At 44.5% G+C, this 25,986-nt stretch overlaps 1 protein-coding gene across 4 annotated transcripts in view; it reads right to left on the bottom strand.

Annotated features, from left to right (window-relative positions):
* Positions 1–25,986, bottom strand: part of Entpd1 (ectonucleoside triphosphate diphosphohydrolase 1) — a 112,640-nt gene that overhangs the window by 26,638 nt on the left and 60,016 nt on the right. The window lies entirely within an intron of this gene.

Raw genomic sequence — 25,986 nt, 5'->3', positions numbered from 1 at the left:
ATTCTACTAGCTAATCTATTCTGGTTTAGTCAGACCCTAACAAAGGACATTTTAAAAGCTCCACTAGAGGAATTACATAATGTTACTTCACCTGGACGTAAATAGATCACTTAAGGACATGAACAGGAAATGGAAGGTTGTGTCAGTCCATCCATTTTGATGACTTGACCTCTTCTTCAGTCAATTTCTCAAACTATCTTCAAACTTTTCCTTATGCTTTGGGAAAGGATGGGAACACATAATACAAAATCATCTGAAACTGAGATGTGTTCTCCAAAGAAGTTTACCTTTCTCTGAGGACAGAGTGAGATCAAGAGAGGTGAGAGAGAGGCCCAGCTTCCTTCTCCTTGTTCAGCTCTTTGTCAGCAGCAGCTGTCTGGGCACTGACATGGGAATTCTTCCTTATGCTTTGGAGCAGAAACCTGAACTTTTCCCAACAGACTGTGACCACATGGGTGCCTAATCTGCACCAACCCCCAGAGTTTTCAAGAAGTCTCTATTCATCAGGTCAAATGATACAAAACTCAGGACAAAAATACCAGCAATCCCATTACGTCTTACTTCCAAAGAAGGAACAGCATTGAAGCCCACAGCATTTCTCTCCTCTCTTCCTGAATAAACATGCACCTTGTTTAGATGCCTGCCTCCCCTAAGCTAAGGGATGAACCAGTTTGTGGGATCGTACGCGCCTACCAGTGAAGGTTTCTACAATGGGTAGACACCTAATCACCTAATCACCGTCCCTGACAACCTGACATCTGCTTGGGCAAGACTAGTGAAAAAGTGGGAACATTCTCTCTTCTCACTGCCCTGCGGGGATGGAATGACAGACACTGATGGCAGAGCCCAGAGATGGAGGGAACCTGAGTCCTCAGGGTCATTTTGAGATGTTAAATTGACCAACCTTGAGCTCATCTTCCCATAAGATCACACTTTGACCCAATGCCAGGACATTAATTACCTGAAGCTAAAACATCCATGTGCAGATGCTGTGGCACCACAAACTGTCCTCTTTGAAGCCAGAACTCTAGAGTCTGGGGTTGGGAGGGACGTCTCTGTGAGTAGTCCCCTTCTTCATCTCCAAAGTTAGGAAATTAAAACAGTACTAGCAAGCATGGACTCTGGACGATGAGTTATAATGTGGATAGGGAGCATTTTGTAGCTATGTGTCATTTGTAATAGAACTTTAAATGCTATTTTTCCATTCCTGAGGCTCCCAAAAAAGAACTACCCATACAGTTATTTCCTTTTCATAAATGACAATTTTGCTGACTCATTTTCCTACCACATCTATTTTGGCATTATTCCTGGCATCTAAACAACTACAATGAAAGAAATCAATATGATCTCTACTCTTTAGAATTAGCCTTTCATTGAGAGAGAGAGAGACAGATAAACCAAAACAAGAGATTACCTGTATAAATGATTTCAGGTGATGATAAGTGCTAAGAAGAAACTAAAACCAACGAATGTGGTCAGTTGATTGCTGTAGATTTGGGCTTGAGGTAGATAGTGTTAGATTGCAGGTCAAGAAAACTTCTCTGATATTTCAGCTAAGAACTGGGTGATGGGAAAACACTAGCTATGAGAAGGAATAGGAACATTCTAGAAAGAAGGTGCAGGAGCTGCAGAAGCTCCAAGGAGGTGACAAAGCAACTGGTTTTTCCCTTTTCCTACGCAAATGTTTGCTAACCGCTTTCCACATTTACCCAGCTCTTGTGATGTTAGCCACATTTCTAGAATATACTCAAGTCCCTCACCATATTCTTATTTCTTGTTAAAGATAAGCAAAAGAACTTAAGGGTACGAATTTTCCACGTGTAACTTTCAAAATCTTTACTACTGAAAACATGGCTGTTTGTTTTTCATGTAATTACCCAGAAAGGAGTAACCAAAATGCTGTCTTTCACAGACATTTCAAAAGCCCTGATCACAGCCAGGAAACCAGACATGTCACAGGAAGTGGTACTAGATGTGGAGGTTCAGACTGGCAGAAAAGGGAAGGACAGGCTGCAGGGGTACCCTTGCTCAGCATGTGGAAGTCTCTGGGTTCGATTTCCAAGAGTGAAAAGGGGAAAGGGTTTGGGGAACCACCTTCGTCACTCCTGCCTTTGGCCTGCAGAGCTTTCAGATCCGGTTTTCCTGAAACAGTCATGTTTATTATGAAAACTCACAGCGACTCTTCTGCATAGAAAGCCTCACCTCACTGACTCATGGGCAACAGAGAGGAAGTTTCCATCACTCAACATAAAGTGGTGTGTATTTTGTTTTGTTATTTTTGGTTTTTGCTTGTTTGTTTTTTGAAATAGGGCTCACATAGCCCATGCTGGCCTTGAACTTGCTATGCAGTGGAGGATGCTCTTGAACTTCTGGTCATCTGTTGTCACTGCCTGAGAGTTAGGTTTACAAGCATATGAATTTACCAGTTTTATATGGTTCTAGAGATCAGACCCAGGCAGGCAAACACTCTACCAACTGAACTACATCCCCAGCCCATAACATGGTACTTTTTAAAAGTTCAAGGAATGACTTTACCAAGAATATGCAAGCACAAAGTGTTGCTTTTTTTGGAATTGGTTATACTGGAAAGTTCAAAGCTGCACCTTCCTCACATCTCCTCCCTTTCATGTGACAGGGAAACAGGTTTTTCTGCTTAACATCGAAAGAGCCAAGTACCAATTAATGACTTCCACTCTTCACTTGACAGAAAGTTCTGAAAGAAACCCAAATTTTAGTAAAATACACACTAATTTCAAGCTAATAGGCTAACAAAAAACAAAAACAAAACTCCTTACTTCAATTCTTCCTTCTTGAGATATCCAGTTAGACTCTTATTAAAGTGGAAAAAAATCACAATTAGTTTATCAAATGTCACTGTAGAGAGAAATCCTAGGATCTCTGTTACACGATACCAAAAATATAATCTTTCAAACATTTTTCCGTCAATGAAAAGCTTTTTGATGCTGACAGATGTGGTGAGTCTCAGGCAAAAGGCAGCTGAATATTTCCCCTGTAGATTCTGAGCAACTGAGGGGACAGACTGCATCCAATGTCCTGGGAGCCACATCTGGAGTAATCCTGGCTTGTCCTGGGAGAAAACAGCAGCCATGGGCAAGTGCTGACAAGAGACAGACAGACAGACTGCGGTGGTTGTGTTTCCAGACAGGGGTGGGACGCTCACTGGTATTCAGGAGCACGCTCTGGTCTCATCCCCGTCGTTCCGGAGTCAGTCTCCCCACTGTCTCTGCCACTCTCCTCTTGTCCATCAGAGGACACACACTTCGGCCACCCCCTTGGGGACACTCCCATTTCATCTGATCCAGAAGGCCCTTTCCAGGGACTCCCACACTTCCTGGTTCCCTTCCCTGTCAGAATTCATCTTTCCGATGGCTGTAGAGATCTTCCATAACCCAGGAAGTTCCTGACTAAGAACCTGTGGTAACTTCCTACTCCCTGCTGTGTCCAAGATCACAATGAGTGCTATTCCAGCGCTGTCAGCAGCAGGTACTCCCTGGGGGCAGGAACTGTTTTTCTGGCTTGGTCACAGCTGTGATCCCATGGGAAATGAATGGGCGAATTTTGAATTCTTCAATTTTTTTTTCAATGTGATATTGCCTTCATTTGGAATTGTATTCTCCTTGTTCTTTACCAAGTCTCTTTGTTGTTCTTGTCAATCAGGCTCAATTAGAGGTTAAACTCCTCTCCATATCTTTTTCCTCCCCTTTAATTTTTTTTTTTCATTTTTAAATTGCATCTGTTTAGTGTAAGTGTGCTCACGTGTGGAGGTCAGAGGGAAACTTGCATGAGTCAGTTCTCTCCTTCCATGGAGGTTGCAGGGATTGAACTCAGGTCATCAGGCTCACTTGCGGTGCCCTTCCCTGCTGCTCCAACTTGCTGGCCCCGGTAGTGCCTGTTGCCGTGTGCTCCCTCCAGTTAAATCACTTTTGCTTCAGAGTTCCACAGCTGTTGACTAGGAGGCTATGCTTTGTGCAGTCTTTCAGTTAAATCTTCAGTAATTATTGAATACAGCGCACTATGGGGCTAGACTTGTCTGTGGCTCTGTGCTATAGTAGTGAACAAAACACATAAATGTTCCCACATTCATAGAGCTTATACTCTAGTTTGGAAGAAAAAGAAAGACAGGATGGTAAAATTTGGAGGATGTTACATAATTATAAGTACTAATAAAGCTACAGAGAGGGCGATGAGTCAACAAGGAAGGCCTTTGAGATGATCTTGAGTGAGTCAAGAGGAGCAGAACATTTAAGAACTGGAGCTGTGTAGGAAATAGCTCTGAGGCAGGACGGTGCCTGGTCAGGAGGACAGTGTGGCTGGAAGAGTGATAAGAGGAGGAACGGCAAAACAGTCAGATGGGTAATAGGGGACTTTGCTCATAAGGCCTTGGAGGTCCCAATGAGGCCACTGCCCTACTCTGAAAGACATGACTTATTCCAGAGTGATTTGTATGATTTATGCTCAACAGTTCAGAGGTAAACACAGAACCATCCTGTGGTGATATTCTGTCCCTCAATATATTGTGTACCCTAATAAACTTATCTGGGGTCAGAGAACAGAACAGCCACTAGACAGACATAGAAGCCAGGAAATGGTGGCATATATGCCTTTAATCCCAGCACTTGAGATCTCATGTCTTGCTTGGGAAAGACACATGCCTTTAATCCCAGGAAGTGATGACAGGAAGCAGAAAGGTATATAAGACATGAGAACCAGAAACTAGAAGCCCTTTTAAGTTTTTAGGCTTTCAGCAGCAGTTCAGCTGAGATCCATTCAGATGTGGATTCAGAGGCTTTCAGTCTGAGGAAACAAAATCAGCTGAGGAATTGGAAAGGTGAGGTTGGATGTGGCTTACTGTTTCTTTGATCTTCCAGCATTCACCCCAATACCTGGCTCTGGGTTTGTTTTTATTAATAAGACCTTTTAAGATTCACGCTACATCATCCAGGGCCATTGAAGTCCTTGGGGCTTAAGGATGTGGCCATAATGAGGATATAGTCATGTACGGCAACATTTCCCTGCTTCTTGTTCTGATACAAGGAACTTCCAATAGGTCAGGCCATGGGACAACTACACAGCCAAGTGTGGCCAGACCAGGATCCATCAGATGCAGCTTGTTCCAAAAGAGTCAGGCAGGTGTGTCCAGGAGTAAACACAATGCTCGGGAAGTCTCAACACCTTCTGCACTTTGTTAAGAGAGAGTCCTCAGGAGGAGTTGGAGCTCAAGTCACTGGAACCACCAGTAAGAAACCAACTCCACAGAGGCGCTCAGGCTAGTGCTTGCCTGTGTAGCCCTTCTGAGCTCCTGGATCCTTGTGTCAACATGGCAGTGGTATGACATCTGCTTCATAAGGCTGCTATGTAAGATGCAGTGAGTTCACAGCATAACCTACACTTAAGAACTCTAAGGCTCACATTCAGGTTTTTACCTTGTAAATAATAATGTATCTGCCACAGACTAAACCACTTAATCCTATAAGAAAATATACTGTTATTATCAGGCAGATAAAACTTTCATAAGTTTCCTAAGACTGTCCCAACAAATAACCACAGACTTGGTGGCTTAAAACAATAAAAAGTTCTCACAATTTTAAGGACAGAGTCCAAAATTGGGGTGTTGACAGAATCATAGTCCACTCTGGAGGACTCTGGAGGAGATAGTCTTCTTGTCTGCTCCAGCTCCTCATGATTCTAGGCATTCCTGGGTTTGTAGATACATCACTTAAATTCCTGCCCATCTCTTCATATCCCCTTTTCTAGTGTCTATTTGCCTGTCAAACATGTGGCTTTCCTCTTATTAGAACATAAATCACTGACTTACTTTTACTTTTAATCTTTTGTTTTTGAGACAGGGTCTATGTAGCTCTGGCTGATCTGGAACTCATTATGTAGAGTTCAAGACTGGCCTTGAACCCACAGAGACCCACCTGCCTCTGCCTCTTGAGTCTGAGATCAAAGGTGAGCATCACCACCCCATCTTGGTCTATTTTCAAATCTGGAATGACATCATCTCAAGACCTTTAATGAATGGACTGGGAGATGGTTTAGTCTGTCATGTTTGCTGTGCAAACATGAGAACCTGAGCTGAGATCCCCAGCACCCACGTAAAAGCCAAGCACAGTGCAGTGGTGCACATCTGTAACCCCACCACGGGGGACTGGGGTGTGTGGAGAAAGCAGAATCGCTGGGGTTTGCTGGCCAGCAAATTTGCTAAACTGGTTAGCTCCAGGTTCAGTGAGAGACCCCATCTCCAAAGTCCTGCACAGTGCTTGGGACATCATGTCATATGTAGCAGCGAATTCCATCATCCAGAAATGGAAGTGACTAGTAGCAGCAATGATGGGAGAACTGTCTAGACTGCTTGGACGATAGCACCAGTTCTGCCCTTTACTATTGCAGCATCTTCGATCCAGACAACGAGAAGCTTACAGTTTGGTGGCAAAGACTGATTAGCAAGAATATCTGGGGATGTGCTCAGTCATAAATGTTACAAAAGGCAGAGCAGGGATTTGACTGGGATCCTCTGACTCTACCCCAGTGCTTCCAATGCCTCCCTGCACTGGAGATCTATAGAAATTACTCAGTAGCAACCATTCCTGGTTCCCAAGTTCCATTCGGTTGAGAAGATCTTATTCCGTTTCATGTCCCTCACATTCCTCCAGTCAATCAATCCACACTCAGTTCAAGGATAAAGCAGTTAACTCGGTGGGGGTTTTCCTGCCGAAGGTTCCTTTGATGAAGGCAGTCCAGATTCCACTGAAAACGAACTGCAGGAACCTGATTACGATCAGGTGGTTAAAGGACAGGAGGTAAAAGGATGGGGAAGGAAAATAAGATGACGATGAGCTGAGAGACACAAAAAGACAAAGACAGAGAATAAGCAGGAAGGGCAGGGGTGAGGACAAGGAGAGCAAAGGAGATCGAGAGGAACTGAGTCATTGACTCTGTGCAGTACTTTTTTTCCAGGGTTGAAGCCCTCTGAGAAGCAGTTACCAGTTTGGGTTTGCGTTCTAATTAGCTGATTCTTCTTCTCAGCTCACAGCTCTTTAGCTGGAAAATAAGTAAGTGTATTTGTCTTAACCACGTCTGGCAGATGCTCTAAGCATCGGCTCCGGCCAGGGAGCCTATCTAGGGACAATCAGGCAGTGGGGACAGGGTGGGGTGCAAAACAAGCCCTGCTGAGCAGCAGGCTCAGTCGACCCTGGACTGCCCACTCAACGACTCTTGTGGGATGTGCTCATGTCCGATTAGACACTGGCGCTGACACGACATTTGATTGTGCCTGACTCCAAAAATGCTAATGACTGCAAAACGCAGATGCCAACAGAGTTCTGTGGGGAGAGGAGGGAGGCAAAGGAGTCCCCTCTCCCCCTCCTTTTCTCACTTCTTCCCACCACGCCACCCACTCTCTTCACCCACTCCCCTTCTGCCTTCCCCCGAATCCACTTGCCCACAGAATGCACTGAACATAAAAGGTCTTTGTGATTAGCACGGAGTCCCCATGTTTAAGGGTAGGGTTGGCAGGGAGCAGGGATGTTTCCGGCAAAGTGATGTCACTAAGTCTGCACACTGGAATTCCCTGTGTCCTAGCCAACAGGCATAACAATCTGAGGTCTCTACACATTGCTTCACTCAACAAGTCTTCTCCACAGCTGAAATCAAACAAGTGTGCCCTGGGGATTCCACTCTTTCTCAGAAGCAGCTGCATATGTCAACAATCTGTGGGTATTTGCCAACACACACACACACACACACACACACACACACACACACACACACACACACGTACACGCACATGCACGCACACAGTGAGAAAGAAAGAGACAGAGACAGATAGACAGACATTGAGAAAATCTTTTCTGGCTATGCATCAGTCTCCTGGGCAACAGCGGGATCAGCATGAACTGACTCACACAGACTAGGTTGCTCTGGTGGGCTCTTGTTTTCTATATCTTTCATGGGTCAATTCTTCATTCCTATCACCTGATTTTTTTAGACATGAGGCACAAACTCAGAGCCTGCACAAAAATATTAATGTGGAAAAAATATACTGTAAACAAAATTAAAGTTCTGAATCAGGGCAAATGTTTTCAATACTATCAAATATTTTGTTTCCTAATATATTAGTCATTAAAGTCATTAAGGAAGTCATCAACCCAGCTAACAGAAAAGTAGAAAACGAACATGAATAGGTAATTTAAAGAGAAGGAAATACATGATTCTCAATATGAGAAATGTATTAGAATTATCTTTCATTAAAAGGAATGTAAATGAGCCAGGAGGTGGTGGCACATGCCTTTAATCCCAGCACTTAGATCTCTGTGAGTTCGAGGCCAGCCTGGTCTACAGAACAAGATCCAAGACAGTCACCAAAACTACACAGAGAAACCCTGTCTCAAAACAAAACAACAACAACAAAAAACCAAAAAATACAAACAAACAAACAAACAAAAACCCCAAAGACAAAGAGGAATGTAAACGAAGCCACAGTGGTGATACATACTTTTATTCCCAGCACTCAGGAAAGCAGAAGCAGGGGGATCTATAAGTTCAAGTCCAGCCTGGTCTATATAGCCAGTTCTAAGCAAACCAGGGCTACATAGTGATATCCTGTTTTAAAAAGAAAAAGAAAAAGGAAAATGAAAAAGAAAAAAATATGTAGATAAAAAGAAGTAAGACAAGAGGTATCCCAGTAGAATTTTTTCACACTTTTATCAATATGTACTTACTAAAGTGGCCCCCAAATTTAAAATACTGTCAATACTCAGAGTTGGTCAGATAAGGAACAACCAGAACACATATATTACTTCTGGGGATACAAAATGACAAATGACACATGGCACAGCCAATCTGAAAATGTTCGGCAGTTAGTTATGAAACTAAATATAGTTGGCCTCCATAACGCTACGTTCTGCATCTGAAAACTCAATCAGTTGTAGAGGACAGATATTTGAGGAAATAATTGCATCTAAACTAAATATGCACAGATTTTCTCCTTGTCATTAGTCCCTAAGCAACACAGTATAACAACTACGGACCTCGCACTTACCTTGCATCAGGTATTGTAACTAATATAGGGAGGCTGTGACATGTACAGGAGGATGAGGACTATATCACTTCACATCTATTTGGTACCCCCAGAGTGTCCTGTAACCAATACTCCAAGGAAACTGAGATACAGCTCTAAGTATTTACTCTATGATCAGGTAATCACACTCTTAGGTGTTTAGCCCCAAAAGTGCAGATGTTCATACAAAAAAACAGTATCTAAATATTTCTAAGAGCTCTATTTATAACCATAAAAAAATAAAAGAAAAATCAAAATGTCTACCAACTGGTGAGTGTACACAAATTATGTTACAACTATACAATGGAATTATTCTCAGCAATACAAAAGGAATACACTAGTGATAAATGTAACAGCATGGGTTCATCTCAAAAGCACTGTGCTAAGTGAAAGAAGCCAGACTCAAAGGCCATATGCTGAATGACAGTAAGTGCACTGTTTCCACGGGGTAAACATAGACTTCTCTGGACAGATATACAAGACTAGCAGCAACAGTGACAGGAGCAGCTCTTGAGAAAAGGAATTGTAAGTGGGAACATGCCAGGGTTTCCAAGAACATCCCAGGTTTGACCACCAAAGGGGCTTATAGGACTCAGCACATAGCCATATGCATGGCTACAATTAACCACAGCAAAAAGACCAACGGAAAAATCTGCAGGAAAAGATCTGTTGAGCTAAGTCTGGCAGGAACCAGGCACATGGTCCCAGGGGTGCCCCCTCAGTGGTGTCACACAGGGTGTGCTTACTCCCCTAGCACACAGCTGTGACAGGGCATGTGACATATCTACCAGGGAAACTCTCCAACACCCCAGTGCCCAGGGCTTTCATGAGGGCCAGTCACATGCCAGGCCCCCACAAGGAAAGCAGGGATCTAAAACAGAGAGCACAATCCAGGCATAGCAAGCCATCCCTGCTGGCTCTGAGAATGATGGGAAGCATTCTGAAATCCAAGCTCTGAAGACTCTAGCCAAGGCTTAACTGTGCAAGTAGGCTCATCTGAGGATGGCAGTCTCAGGCCTGATGGCCTCCTTTCTACAGTCCAATGCTTGTGACCTTCCTGGATCCCTGACTCCATACTTTTCCTTATTTCCTTTGTCCCTTTCCCTCTCTTCCCTCCTTCCTTAATCACCTAAGCAATTTACAACTTGTAATAGAAATTTCTGAAAAACCCAAAGGCTTTGAGATGAAGAGGAAAGTGCAGAGGGCTATCGGTTTGAGTCAAAAAGGAATGTGAGCAATGGGTAAATGGGAAGCTGTGCTTTGGTGGTCTGGTGTGGACTTTGCAGATTGTTCATGTTAGTGTCCTGCCAGCCACTGGCCAATCCAATTCATTCATGCGGCCACTTCTGGCTCCCACTCATCCAGACCAAGGTCATACCATCTATACTTTCAGGAAGAACTGTCAGATCTTATCTTGGATGGATTCAAAGCTTTGAGAGAACAGTGGTACTGTCCCTTTGAGCATCTTTGGTGTAGAGAGAAGGAATGATCCTTTAGTAAGACATGGCAGAGCTTCCAGAGGTCCCCGGTAACTTCATCATGGGTCATCATATTTAAGAGCTGACCCTTCACCTTTCAGCCCAGAGTACCTGAGCTTTTAGGTAAGGAGAGTGCAATCTTAAATTAGTTAGACTTAACTTCCTGTCAAGAATGTGATAGATATAACTGATAACTCAGAGAGACAATATAAGGGTCCCTTAGATATTTTTCTAAGTATATTTTCTGTACCCATTTAGTTGAAAGGGAGACAAGAAGAGTTAGAGGAAGGAACTCAGAGACAAGGGTGTCCTCTCTTGTTGGTAGTCATTTTGTGTTTTGTTTTGTTTTTGTTTTGTTTTGTGTTTTGAGACAGAATCTCTAGGCCAGGCTGACCTTAATCTCCCTACGTAGTCAAGGATGACACTGAATTTCTGAGCATCCTAGTTTCAACCCACCACACCCAGTTGAGGAAGTTCTGGGGTCTAAACCCAGGGCATGCTAGGCAAGCATTCTACCAAATGAGTTCACTCTGAATCCATAGAAATGCCCTCTAGCAGCAACACTAAAAAGACCAATACAACAGTGAGAATGTCTTCTACCACATTTACCACACTTAAGAAGAAAAAATGTGTTCAGTCCTATATCTTGGAAACTTAATCAAATCTAGACTATGACCAAGAAAGTGGTACCCTACTACTACTATATTCTAGATAAAGAAAGAATATATGAACATGTTGGGGACAGGGCCAACTGCATGGAATAAAGATAGTGAAAAGGACCAGCAGTGCATCTCCAGCATGGTCTGTGGGAGCTGTCATATGGATGCTGGGAATTGAACTTAAATCCTCTGGAAGAGCAGTCAATGCTCTTAACTGCTGAGCCATCTTTCTAGATCAACTTTTCTATAAAGTAGAATATGGGTTGGCCAGTGTTAATAATAAATGGACACTACATCTTACATGCCCATCTTTCAAATGTTAGTTTTACAGAATTCTCTTTCTTTTCATTCCACAAAATGCAGTAGATTGTCTGTCCCTCTAAAACCCAAAGGCCATCTGAGACACATTTTTTTAATGTACTAGTGATGCCTAATGTGGTCTACCTATGAATAGCCCATGTAGAATTTGTCCTTAATGCAATAAGGTTATACATTGTTATGAACTGTAAAATTAAAGTCAGTATGAGCTATAATAAGAATCTGTAGCTTAAAAAGTAGGTTCACATGTACAGGTAAGTATATTGTATATTTCTGTTCATTTTCTGTCATAGTGTTGTATAATAAAATATGATTGCTTTTAAAAAAAAAAAAGCCAGGAAAAGACAACATGGAGACCACATGAATGACAGGGAGTTCAACCTCTGGCTTCCTGCTCACACTCAGGCTGCCTGTGTCCTCGTTTACTTAGGCTCACAGGGGTAGGAAGGGTGTCAGACCAGGAAGTCCTCTTGGGAGGGCCAACAGAGACAAGAATGATCTCTCCTTCTTGCTTTCCTTTTGGAACTACAATAATGTTCTCAGTGGAAGGAAATGAGTCTCCACCTTAGCAAAAGCTCACAATACCACATCTGAGGGAAGCACAGATTCTAGAGTAGGAAATGAGTGTCAAAAGAGTTGGAATTCTTTACAGAGACTCCTGAAGGGCCAACGGCTATGAGAAACACACTTGAGTCAAAGAGGAAAATTTTATTCCACCTTCTGGGAAAACTTGCTACCTAGAACTGACCTTTAGGATGACAAATTGGCAGAGCTACCCTCAAGGCTGGGACAGGGAGGAAAGACAATACTTGGATGTCAAAGGCAACACTGGACCCACCCTCCCCTGTTTTCTCAGGATTGAGCGGGGTGAGGTCACTGCCCTGCAGAACTTCATACGGTGCTGTTCCAAAGCAGCAGTGAGCTAATTCCTGAAACACCAGAGCTTACAACTCTACCTCCTTTGACTATTGACTGTCTCAGATGGGGAAATCAAGATGGGGATGGTCACTTATGTGTACATTATGTGTAATGGTTCCAAGAAGTCGTCCCAGAAGCCTTTGCTTGCTGGCCTCAGGGCCTACCTCAGTGCTACAGCAACCTTTAGCCAGTGTCTGTCTCTGCTTGAGTCTGGACATCTTAACCTTTCCAGTGCCCAGCAAAGGGTCTGGACGGCCGCACATTCCGCTGTCAGTACGATAAATGAATGGATGAGGTTGATTTGGATTTTCAGTAGGCGATGTTTCCCAGAGAAAAGAGAGAGGTTGCTTTGACCATCCCAAATGTGCTTTAACATCTCAACTCTGAGGTTCTATTTTTAGTGAGCTGCCATGCGAGCCCAACTTTAGTTCGTGCGTTTTGTAGGAAGCAGGGGGACAGATGTTTGGGTCGTAAATCCCAAACCTAAATCCCAAGGCTTAGTCATCCACTCCACCGGATATGATTTCCAATGAATTACCAACAATAATAGACTCAGATTCCATGTTTATAATTGAGAAAACTGCACCCATAGCTGGTCATTCCTTAGCAATAATTTTTATGTTTATGACTAATTATGCTTTGTTTCTGAAAATCAGTCATCTGGTTGAAGACTCTGTTTAAAAAGCAATGCACCGAGTTCGAGGCCAGCCTGGTCTCCAAAGCGAGTTCCAAGAAAGGCGCAAAGCTACACAGAGAAACCCTGTCTCGAAAAACCAAAAAAAAAAAAAAAAAAAAAAGCAACGCACCATGGAATCTCAACTCTGTCTATTACTAGCTAGTTACTTAATCTTTCTAAGTCTTCATTTGTATACTAAAAATTAAAGCTATTATTTACTTTGGTAAGCTGATATGAAGGCAGAGTAAACTTTATAGGAAAAGGGGTGATTACAGTGAGCCGTGCAGTCCTGTGATCTGTCACAATCCACACAGGAGACACTCTGTCCAGACATATGCATGTGTGACCTTTCTGCTGCCCCCTACCTGTCCTTTCAGCTTGGATTCCCCACAAGCACCTCAAGCATAGCGTGTCAAAGAGAATTCAGACTTCACTCCCTGGGCAGCTTGTTCCTCCCTGAGCACTCCCAGCTCTGTGAGAGCCTTCCTCCTCCAGATGCTGACATCAAGGAGAGCAGCCGCCTCCTCCACTCCTCTCTCAGCTCCACCCTTACTTTTCACATCCACACAACTCACTCACTCAGCAAATGCTGCATAGTCCTTCGCTACATCCTGGGGTTCTCGTTCCCAAACATTCCAATGCCATGCCTCTTCAACACTCTGCTGCTTTCTTTTCCAACCATAACATCCTCCTAGGGCTGGTTCCTAATTGGTCTCTACATCCATTCTTGCCTCTCAACAACACGCTTTCCAACTGTAGATGAAGTGGTCCTTTCAAAGTGTCCACCTGTCCACATATAGCACACAAGTTTCAGAACACTTCATAGCTCTTTGCTGCTCTTAGTAAAACAGAACAAGGTGTTTAATACAGCCCATAGGTCTGTGTTTGGCCCATCCCTAGTCTCCAGACTTGCTTGTCATTATCCCTTCCTTCACTCTGTCACTCTTCAGGCCTTGAATATCAGCTTGTCTCTTGCCATAAGATCCCAGCACGATGGGTTTTCTCAGCCTGGAACTCCTACTCATCTCCCACCCTCTCCGCTCAACTGTTTTCTGTTCTTCCTCAGATTCCAGCTGCAAATTGCTTCCTCAAGCATTCTTCAGATGTTCCTTCTCTAACGCCCTCGAAGCACTCTAAACTTCTCCACAGCACACAGTGTGATCCAATAGTTTAGTTTTCTGGGTAGATGTGTCATTAAAGCAGCCTTTCCCAGATCTGCTGTGTGGCACATTCATGCAAGAGCTTTAGAAAAGCATCAGCTCTGGGATCCCACTCGAATGAATTAAATCAGAATCAAGGTTAAGGCTTGGGCCTTGGCATTTTTAATGACTCCCTGGGCTATCTAACAAGCAGCCACAACTGGAAACCACTGGCGAGAAGGTCAAGGGGATGGCTGGGGATGTAGGTCAGAAGTGAAGCTCTTGCCTGGCATGTGCAAGGCCCTGAGTTTGACCCTCACTGCCTACAGAATCGTGAGTGCCCGCCCTGCTTTATTCCAGGCCAAGCACACAGCGGTGCTGCTCAGAGCTGCTGGGTTTACTGTTATCTCTGATGCAGTTGTTACTAAGGTCAGCATGCCTGACGGCTTTCTTTGTACATTTCTCACTGCCATGATTCCTGCCCACAGAAGACAGCAGGGGCATCACATCAGATCCCCTGGAACTGTAGTTACAGAAAATGGTGGACAGCCATGTGGGTGCTGGGAACTGAACCCAGGTATTCTGGAAGAGCAGCAAGTGTTCTTAACTGATGAACCATCTCTCTAGTCCCCCAAATCACTTTCTTACAATTCAACACATTTCTATTTCCCTGTCAATACAGAGCTTTGACCTATGAACTATGGACTATGGACTATACCTTCATGACAGAGTATTTTCATAGTAAGGTGAAACAGAATACAACCCGCTTAAAACTCCAGTTCACACCACGTCAACTCCCTCTGTGTCTGGCTCTGTATTAGTAACATCAGAGGCTTCAGTACTGACAGCTAACTTTGTAAGGCTGTGAATTAATTGGCTTTGCCTCCACCTTGTCCTTCTGATTTCACTCATCTTTCTCAGCTTTTCCCTTTTCCTGCTACACAAACTCCTTTATCAAGTAAATGTGAACTCCACTCAGTGGCCAGGACTGAAGGGTCTTCTGCATATGGTTCCCATTGTTCAGACCTACGTCAGAGGGTGAGCCCCAGAAAATTCTTCCTCTAAAAGAGTCCTCTAAAGACAGAGTCATAAAATTCAGTTCTCGGCCACCAGTCACATCTAAAGACTTGGAAAAGCAGCAGCTGTCAGCTCCTTGGGGTTTCTGATTCAGCAAGTCTGAGGTGAAGCCAAAGAATCTGCATTTCTGACAAGTGTTGGGTGATGATGGTGATGCTGGGCTAGGGACCAGACTTTGAAAAACATCCGGTTTATAGCACATTACAGCCTCCTCTACCTAGTTAATGTTATGTGTTGTCTCCTACATACATGTGAAATACTACCTACAAAGAGCTGCACAAATCTAGGTGGAGACAAGTGTATAAAGACAGAGCGGAAAGGGGAGTGCCTTTTCAAAGTACAGTGGGTAAAGACTACTGACTTTATTCTTTATGCTTTAAAGCACAGCTATGAGCCTTTTCCTGTGGTTTCAGAAGGGTTTTCTCTGCACTATTTTTGTAAACAGCCCCAACCCTCCCCCATACTTCTCCATTTCGAAGAAGAAATTGTGAGGGTATGTAAGGCCAGCATGCCTCTAGTCAGTTCCTTATTAGGTAATTTCTTTAGTCATTGCTAACTTTTAAAAGTTCCCCTTCCCTGAAGCCAGCCAGCTTACTGAAATCACGTAGGCATTGTTCATCAATGTGGAAGAAAGGCTGACGTATCAGGTGGGGAGCTGCAAGAAACTCTTCAGTGAGGAAAGGACTCCCAAGGCATCCCCTGGAAGCTTGTGAGCCACGAACAGCACACTGGCAAGGAGCCGGTCCAAGCAGTAGTGAGGCTCTTGGACTGGAATAAACAGCTGCGGGGAACATGGCTGTCTCTGCCTTGGAGCACCACATTACACCAAGGCGATGCCCTCAGATGGCAGGGATGTCACCAGGACAGTGAAACTCTCCCGACTGCCCTCTTCTGAGTCTATGGGGCACTCTTGAGGATGCTGGTAACCATCCCAGCTCCCCAGCACTGTCCTGGTTGTAATATTGTAACATCCCAACAGAACTCCCAGGAAGACATGCCCATCTTCGGTCACACCCACTTCGTACTAGCCAACCCAGCTTCACTCCAGTACTTGGCCAACCTTGCAGGCACCTTCTCTGTGTTCTCTCCTGCTAGCTCTGGCACTTTTAGTCTCCTCTGTTCTCCCCTGAGCTCAGGTGCACCTGACTTCCCATTTTAAAACATTCCATGAAAGGCTGTTATCTTCTTTCACGTTGAGAGGATCCTTAACGTTCACTCCCTCCAGAAATTCCCACCACTGACTGCAGAAGAATACCCAGGGAGTTGCCCAGTCCTTTCCAGGGCAGAGCCCAGGCTAGGGTTGTGTTTAACATCCCCAGGTGATTCTAATGAATGGCTGGGGTTGCAAACCTGGGACCCAGTCCAACTGCTACCACAGGGCGAATCCCTTGCTGGAAAATGCTTGAGAGCTAAGTTTTAACCTCTGCAGTAAATTCCTCCCTATGGGACACAGGATTTCAAAGTCATCCAGGCTAACAACAGACACCTGGAATTGTTGGGAAGCTCCAATCTTGACCCAAGTTTAGTCTCCCTCTAACTTCCACCAACTGACCCAGCTCTAGACCATCAAAGCAACTTGCAATGTGTTTTTCCCCCAAGTCCTCAAAGGCAGCCAGTATGTGTACCTCAAGTTTCCTGTCTTCCAAACCAAAAACCCCAGTTCACATACCACGGTTTTCAGATTATGTCACCCTGATTACACTCTGGTAGATGTCCTCTAGCTTGTTAACCACCCCTTCAAAACCTACTGGTGTGACTGAAGATGGTGCAGGAAGATGGTTTTCTTAATCCTGTCATCTGTAAACTGAAAGTTAACACCCGTGTGACTAGTCATCTCAGGCATTTGAACGGGTATAACCTTCAGATCTTCCCCCAACAAACGATCATCAGGTCAGGATCCTCACCTCATGTGCCCACTTAAATGTCAGCCCCCCAGCTCCACAGCCTACAAGGTAACCCTTTTTTTATGTCGTATATCACGACCCTCACTGAAAGCTTCATATTGTTGGCCGGTTTGCTACCTGTGTTTGCTGCTCCTTCTCCAAGCCACAGTTCTCTAACTCACTTTAAGGTACATCATGAAAGATCCTGCCATATCTCTTCCTCAGACTCAAGTATTGACAGGGAAAATTTGGAATCTCCAGATCTGCTTCTTCCCAAACCAACAACAAAAGAGTGTCTCAGGGAAAGGGTGAAAGAAAAACACAACTCTCAGAATACGGAAAAACGCTGAAAATGGGTAACAGCCCACAAGTCTATCACACCACCCTTGTTTCTGTTTGAAATTCTTATAACTAAAAACCTTTTAAATCTCTTGTTAAAATAAAATATACTATGAACTTGAGAGACTGCCAAATATCTTAGTCTATCACCTTCCTGCATGTCCGCCATATTTTGGTAATTTGTTACAAGCTGACTTGGTGAACCCAGGCCAGTTTCTTTTCCAAGTGGTAATGAGTCTTCCATATTCATTTCCATATTTTTCTAAATATTAAGCTCATAGGGAGATTTTCTCAATCTAGTCTCTTCCATCTTTGTGATGTAGATTATAAATTCTTAGAATTTAAAGAGCATGCATAATCTCTGTAAAGTTCTTACATTTGGTTTAGAACCATCAAGGACTTGGGGCTCAGTCTATCAAAGTACTTGCTGAGTTTGATCATCACAGCCCACCGTGGAAGGAGAGAATAAGCCCTGGGGGGAAAGGTGTCCTTGACTTCCACACGTGTGCCAGCTGTCTTCTGGCCTCCCCACAAGTGCCCTTCCCCCAACACTCAATTACTGTGCTAGCTACAGAGTCACATGAGGAAAGGGAACCTCCACTGAAGAACTGTATCGTGGGGGGGCTGTCTTAACTGCTGGTTGACACAGGAGAGCCCAGGTCACTGTGCAATGCCTAAGCAAGTGGTTTCTAGGCTGTGTGAGAAGGCTAGCTGAGCAAGAGCGAGCCAGAATGAGCTAAGGAGCAAACCAGGAAGCGGCCTTGTTACTCCATGGTTTCTGCCCTGAGTGCCTGACTAGCTTTCCTCAGTGATGGACCATGACAGGAAGTGTAAGTGGAAACAGACCTTTTCTTCCCAGGGCTGCTCCTGATACGGTGTTTACCACAGCAACAGAAAGCACGCTAGAGCAATGACGCATGCTCACATTGTACAGACTGGGATGCATTTCCCTAGCTGAAAGTGAAGTCCTTCTAAGGGTCCAGTTCCTCTGCATCCTTCATCCTTACTGAACCTCTTCTGCTCGAAGTCCTACTGAACCACACCAAAACAGCTCGGTATCTTTGGCATTTTTTCCTGCCTCATCTGCAGCAGACTCTCAGCCCAAGTGGTGCTGGAAAGAATCCTCCTAGATTTTAAATATTCTTCTCAACTATTTGCTGCCTCTGTTCCCTACCACACAAACCCCATTTTATAATGTCCCATTTACTGCTATGGTTTGGCTTCAGCTGGCCTCCAAAGGTTCATATGTTAAGATTGTGGTCCCCAGTGTGGTAACCTAGGAGCTTGTTATCTACTGAGAGATTCTAAGTCATGGGCACCCTGTTCTTAGAAGGGATTAAGGTAGTTCTCACAGAACCCATCCATAGTTCTCATGAGATTTTTAGAAGGAGCCCTGGCCTGGCCCACACAACTCTCTGAATTGCTGTTGTTGTTTTAATGTTAACTTAATAGCTTGCTCCACACTGTCCGTGCCATTGATGTCCACCAAGATGTGATGTGTGAAAGGATCCTCATGTACCTGTCCTTTTCTCATTTGATGGGTGAGGGGCTTGGGACAGAAACTCGGTAGCCCAGACTAGCCTTGAACTCACTCTGAAGATGAGTTTGAACTGAACCTCCTGGATCTAGTGGCGCATACCTGTAACCCTGGCACTGGAGACAGGCAGACCCCAGGGGCTGGCTGCCCAGCCACTCTAGCCCAAACAGTGAACTCTGGGTTCAGTGAAAGGCCCTAGCTCAAAAACCAAGGTAGAGTCTGTAGCTGGAGAGATGGCTCAGGAGTCAAGAGCATTTGCTGTTCTTAAAGAGGACCTGAGTTTGGTTCCCAGCACCCACATCTCAGGTGGCTCACAGCCACCTGTAATTCCAGCTCTGGAGGATCCATTTCTTCTTCTGGCCTCTGTAGACACCTGTACTCACATTCACATAACCCCTACATACATATAATTAAAAGAAATCTTTTAAAAAAAATAAGGTGAAGAATGGCAGAGGAAGACACAGTGTGGCCTTCTGGCCTCCACATGTGCACACACATATGCAAGCACAGAAACATTTAATTGAGGCCATGCATTTGCATACCTTACATTTCCTAGTGTCTAAATGACCTGGTCATTTCTCCTGCCTTCTCAGCTACATCTTTCTTCTGAATTAAAATGAAGTCAGGGAAGAAGGCCACTAACATCTTCCTTTACTTTACAGATGAGAGCTGCAAGGAAAAATCAAGAAAGTTCCCCAAGTGCTACTTTGGAAATTTGGATTTCCAGTTTTCATGACTGAGAACAGTCTGCGAAGGTGATGGGGGAAAAGGAGGCACTTTTTTTGTGCCGTGTAATGTATTTGGCATCTTTAAATTTTTATTTACTATTGTCAAATGAGATAAGTACTGTTTTATCCCATTTACAAATAAGAAAACAGAGTTTAAGCAATGGCACCGATATGAAGACTCATCTTTGAAATAATAGTGTTTATTTAGTGAGCAAACCCTCCTTGAGTTTAGTTGACACTCTCCAGGGACAGCCTGTCTGCTTGCCTCAGCTTTGTATTCATAAAGCAGCACCATGTCCCCAGCACCCTCTTGCCTGGCATGGATCATCCACATGATGGCCCTTTCGTTTCTTCCTCCTTGATATTCTCACCAAAGCCCTGGGCATGGCTGCCAACTTTGTGCTTCTAGGTTTTCACTGAGATAAATGTTACCTCTCCCTCCTTAAATAAGTACCTTTGAATAAGGACCATGGTTCAGAAGCTTGGGAGATGACTCCGTCAGCAAAGTGCCTGCCACGAAAGGATGGGGACCCAAGTCCGGCTCCCCATGTAAAATGGTAGGCTTGGGGGTACTCATCTATAGCCCTACTGCTGGGGAGGTGGGAGGGATATGGGGAACCCCCAAACTTAGGGGCAGCTAGTCCAGCCAATCAGTGACCTTTGGTGTCAGGAAGAGGCCCCACCTCAAGAAAATAAGGTAAATAATAGAGGAAGAACCCTAATGTCAATGTCTGTCCTTTATACACACATGCACACAAACATGTTTTCACACGTATGCTACACAGACACACAGACAAACACACATAAAAGTCTGATGCTTTTCCTCACTGGATTTGGTACTTTAAGAACTAAGCTTTTCCTTCTGACAGTAAGCTTTGGGGCCCAGAATTCAACAGACCTTGGCTTGGTGGGTACCAATCCTGAGCTGCCCTTTTGCTGGAAGAACAACATTAGCATCAGGTTCTAAAAATCAAGGTTCACTATCTCAGATAAAGAAGACTTAGCGGGGAGGCTGGGGACAGGCACACCTTCCCCCTCCTTCCTTCTCCTCTATGCTTATTCTCCAGGCTCCTTTTGAAGCCAAGCTGGACGTCCTGGGCTAAAGGTACCCTCCATCCTCCATTGTTTCTTGCTCTTTTCATTGTCCATTTGGTGAGGTTAAAGAAAAAGATCCCAGTGAGTTTAAGACAAAAGGGAACTGTGTCATCATCCTCTTGCCAAAACCTGGCTGTGGCCCAGCTGAACGGGGAGAACAAGATTTGCAGTCACCATGAGAAAGGGAAAGAACTGCAGATCAACCCAAGGGAAGTAGGAACAAAGGTTTTCAGCAGCACCTGGCGAGGGAGGGCACGGGGTGGGGGTGGGGGAGAAGATGGGCTCAGGAACGAGGCCCTCAGGCAAATGCAGCTGCTTCTCCAGCGACCACTGTTAGGTGCTCAGGAGCCTCCTTAGACATGTGCAGCACCACACAACTGGAGAACACTCACCATGTCCCCTTCACCACGCACTGTACGCTTGTTGCTCATGGGGCACTTGGCATGCACTGCTCATGGAGGAAGCCCAGCAGCAGCAGCCATCTGTCTTTAGGCTGCTTTGCAAATGAACAAAGCCCAGATGAGAAAGCTCACCACCAAGGTGTTCAGGGTCACGCAGATGTTAAACATGAGAGCAGGGAATGGAACCTAAGCTTGGTTCATTCTGGGGGTTCCGTGATTTTGTTTCTCGGAGAACCTGACACACGCTTAACTCATCTCTTTTCCATTCTTCATACCTGCTGATAACTACTTCCTTGGGTCAAGTGTAACCAGTTTACACAGCCATCTTCTGAGAAACTCGAACTGGTGGTTTCTGCTTCAGAAGTAGCTGGTTTGGCTTTGTGCCCAATCTTATTTCCTGTGACCTTATGATCTTGACCAAAACAGACTGTTTCAGAAACTACTGCTACAGTCAAGGAAAACTATGGGCCAGACCTGTACCCATTACTTCATTTAAAGCTTTAAGTTAAAGACAGATATCAAAGTCATTTTGTACTCGAGAAAACTGATACATGGTGAAATTAAGTCACCTAGCTTAGCGGGGGTAAGTTACCTGGCTAACGTGGCCTGTGTAGTAAGGAAGAAGCCAGAGTTCCCAGAGCCAGTTCATCCGGATGCCTGGCTCTCTGCTTGCCTTTCTTGCGCGCGCTCCTCTCTCTCTCTCTCTCTCTCTCTCTCTCTCTCTCTCTCTCTCTCTCTCTCTCTCTCTCTCCTTTTTTCTTTTTTCCTTCTTTCTTCTTCCTCCTTCCCTCCCTCCTTTCCTGCCTTTCTATTCTTTTTTACTCTCAAGCAAGGACCTTGTTGGATGCTAGGCATAAAAACTGAGAAAATCTGTCCAGTCGCTGCAGCAAGCGATAGAGAAGAACAGACTCAGAGAAGAACTGGGTTCTGAGGACCACAGAGTGACGGAAGGGGAAGTCCACAGTGGCTGTCTGGTCATTTGGGCTGTGGCTGCCATGCCCTCATAAAACCTACCCCTTGAGACTCCAGCAAACAGCTTTAGGGTCTTTACCTGTGTTCTCTTACTCTGCATGGTCTGTCGGCTCCAGTCACCGCAGACTGAGCCCGTCCTCATCACTTCTCCCACCCCCACCCCCACTCCCACCCCTCCGTTACCATCTTGGTCTGCTGGAGGGCAGTGGAGCTTTGCAGACTCGGAAGCTCGTATCCTGCTGCCACTTCCACAAGCTCCAGCCAAACTTCCTCTCCCAACAGGTAACTCATTCCTCTTTCTTCACTGTCTTCCAACTCAGCTCCAGGGCAAAGAATGCTGGGGCCTGTGGAAGCCTTCCAAGGGCGACTAAGTATTCCAGATCTACATTAAATATTTGCTGAGGGAAAAGTGAGACATAAGCACTGTGTAACTTGGAAGGCCGCACGGCTCTTACCCTCTAGAACTGCCACTTCCTGTGTCCCTTAGGCCTGGGGAACAAAGTCAGAAAGTTCTTTCCTGGTCATCATACCCTGCAAGTAGTCCTATTCTCTACACAAAATGACACAGCTCATAGGAGTCTCCAGGCCTCTGAGGGAGTCAAGATACAGAGCCACTGGTGTGAGCTGGTGCTAAAAGTGCTAACAACCAGTCCTTAGCTCGATTTTAGCATCTCCATAAAGTCTGTATGTCCTAAGCAAGCCATGTTTGTGAGCAGCAGGGCCACATCACATGATTGGCAGGCAGTTTCAAGAAACTTCCAAGTCTTTGACGCGCTGGAAATTACCACCTTTTTCCTTTTCGAAAATAAACACAAATTTGGTTATCTAAGGCATCCAACTCCATTTCTCCCTCAGGAAGGCAGGATATGATAATCAGAAACAGACAAGAAAACAACTGACTAGAAACCTATATGTTTGCAAAGATCTCTACATCTGCTCCTGCCTTCTATAATCAGAAAGATCTAGAAGCTAAGTTCCCAAGGCAACTACAAATATTTGTTATTATTTCTTCCATGTGATTAGGCCTTAAAATAAATTCAAACATTTTTCCCTACCACCAAAATGCCAGGAAAAATATAAATGGGTATTGTTTTTCCCCCTGTTTTATATCTATGAAATAAGAAGTCTAATAATACTTAGCTGAAATTTCTAGGAATAAAGTCAAGTCCTAAAATAGAAGATATAAAAAACAGTGTTGGGTTATTCTATATTTAATATGTGACATGCAAAAGAGAGCTTGGGGAAAAAATTGGATTGCAACAAGCTGCAACACACATGTAACTCACAGCAGACTCATGCCAGTGCACAGAAAGGGAGTAGTCAAGACTGCATGTTAGAAAGGGAGTAGTCAAGACTGCATGTTAGCGCTGAACTCCAGTGACACTGTTGCTTGTTTTCTTTGGCATGCACCCCTGATGTGCCAGCCAGAGACACCCCTGGAGTCCCGTGTGAATCCAGGACAGAATACTTTGGGGAAATCATAGGCAAAGTCTCTGTTTAAGATTCCCCCACAGTGAGTGATGACCTCACTATACAAATCATTGTGAGTGAGGGCACTTTCAAGGTAAAACCAGGTATGTGACTGGAAATGTGGTAACAAGAGCAGTAATACTCATAAAAATGCCACATTTTAATTGTCTCAACAACCTCAAAAAGTGTGTGTTTGCTCTATTCTTGGATTTTTCAAATAAACTCCCTAAGACACATGCTCCACGGTACACAGACACACACACACACATACACACGTACGCACACTTCACAGGTATAAAAATCCTGATGCTAAAGCAGGGGAGCACGCCCATCCCATATGGAATCCATAGGGACTGAGTATCAAGTCCAACCAAAATGTCTACTTCCATCTCAGCATGCTTATCCTAGACACCTGCCCAGTGCCTTCACCCCCAAAATAATTCTTTACTATCGCTAAAGAATTCTAAAACCAGTAAGATTTGTGGTCCAGGGGACCAGGAGTTGAAAAGAAGCCTTAGAATTTCTAGATAATCAACTCAGAAGTTAGTAAAAGAATGGAAAGGCTGTTAGGGAAAAAGAGAAACAAGGAAGGGGAAGGGAAAAAAACAGAGATGAGATGAACTGATGGAGAAAGGATGGAGCCACTGAGGCAACATGGGCATTTCTTTTCTTTTCCTGCACATCTTCTTCTTCGGGACCACCTAGCCTCCTGTCAACAAGAGAGAGCTTCCTCCCACGTCTCTGCAACAGCTTTGACTCCAGCACTACGTTGGTTTTTTCCAAGTCCATGTGAGCAGCTTTTAAATACTTAATTAAACTTTCTGAAGGACCAGGAGCAAGTTTGCAATTTTTGCTTAGAGCTACCATGCTAGTCCCAGGCACGTTCATTTTCACTGCCTCTTTCGACACATTCCCCTCCTTATAGGACATGGTTTCTGGATCTTGCTGCACCCCGCAAGACCCATGCAGTTTGTCAAAAATCTGACTTCGAATGTGAAACAAAAAGGATATATATTACTAATAAAACAGAAACAAAAAGGAGACATACCAGGAATAAAGCAAGTTTCAGTTCTCCACTCAGTAAATCATGCAGAATGAATAAATGGATATTGACTCACAAGGGCACTTTTATTGGCTTGTGGCAGGGTCTTATTACATAGCAAAGGCTAGGTTTTTGTTGTTGTTTTGTTTTAGTTTTAATCACATGTATCTAGTTAGTTAGTTAGTTGGTTAGTTAGTTAGTTAATGGGTTGTCTGTGGGCACTAGTGTAGAGGCTGAAGGACAATTGGAAGGACGATTCTCTCCTCCCACCATGTGGATCCCAGGGATTGAACTCAGGTTGTAGGCTTGCCACTATCTTGCTGTTCCCTCTCTTAGGCTGGTCTTGGACTCAGCAGCCTCCTACTTCAGCCTCTCAAATGCAGGGATTACAGGCTCCACCACCATGGCTTTGAGGAATATTCTTGTGGGATGGAAATGTTCCATATGGGCAACTTGCTTTGGGGTTGTCGGGGTAGAGAAGGTCATTGTTTAGCATTCATCTTCCACAGTTCTCTAGATCTGCAGGCCCTCATCAGACCAGACAGTGTATTCTGACAGTGACTGCCAAACAGGAGGGTCCAGGACCCCAAGAAGGCAAGCAGCTCCTGCTCACAGAACTCCCACCAGCCATCTGTCTTTCATTTTGTCTTAGCTGGCTCTTCCCTGTCCTACAGAAGACATAGTGAGTTTGTCTTCTGAGGATCAGTCCACCTAATTCCTGGAATGTATAATAGACTGTCCCTATTAGCTGGAAGGCATCTGAAAAACAGTTGCTCATGAGCTTGTGGTAAGGTCTTGGGTTTTAATCTCTCCTTTGGGAGGATCCAAGAAAATGGCCTGGCTCCATCTACTTCCTAGTGTCTAATGGGTGTATAGCCAACATTCTGTCTGCTGACCCAGATCCTCACCTGTATTTTAATTCCATCCTCAGACCCAAAGCTTAACCTTGAATGCTGACCAAATTGGTAGGGTGGCTGTCTCCACTGGTTTCTGTTCACTATTTCCCACTGGGGTCTGAATTCAGTTTCCAGAAGCCCTGAGAACAATTTTCCTGCTCCAATAACCTGGACACAGACCAATACTATAAACTCCCAGATGACCCTGCAACTGGACCGCACACCTTGGCTCAGAGTCTCTGAATACATGCAGTCGTGGCCTGGATCAAGCATGGC

The sequence above is a fragment of the Peromyscus maniculatus genome, chromosome 1 (assembly GCF_049852395.1).
Source record: "Peromyscus maniculatus bairdii isolate BWxNUB_F1_BW_parent chromosome 1, HU_Pman_BW_mat_3.1, whole genome shotgun sequence".
In the NCBI taxonomy this organism is placed as follows: Eukaryota; Metazoa; Chordata; class Mammalia; order Rodentia; family Cricetidae; genus Peromyscus; species Peromyscus maniculatus.
This window is presented reverse-complemented; position numbering and strand designations above follow the sequence as displayed.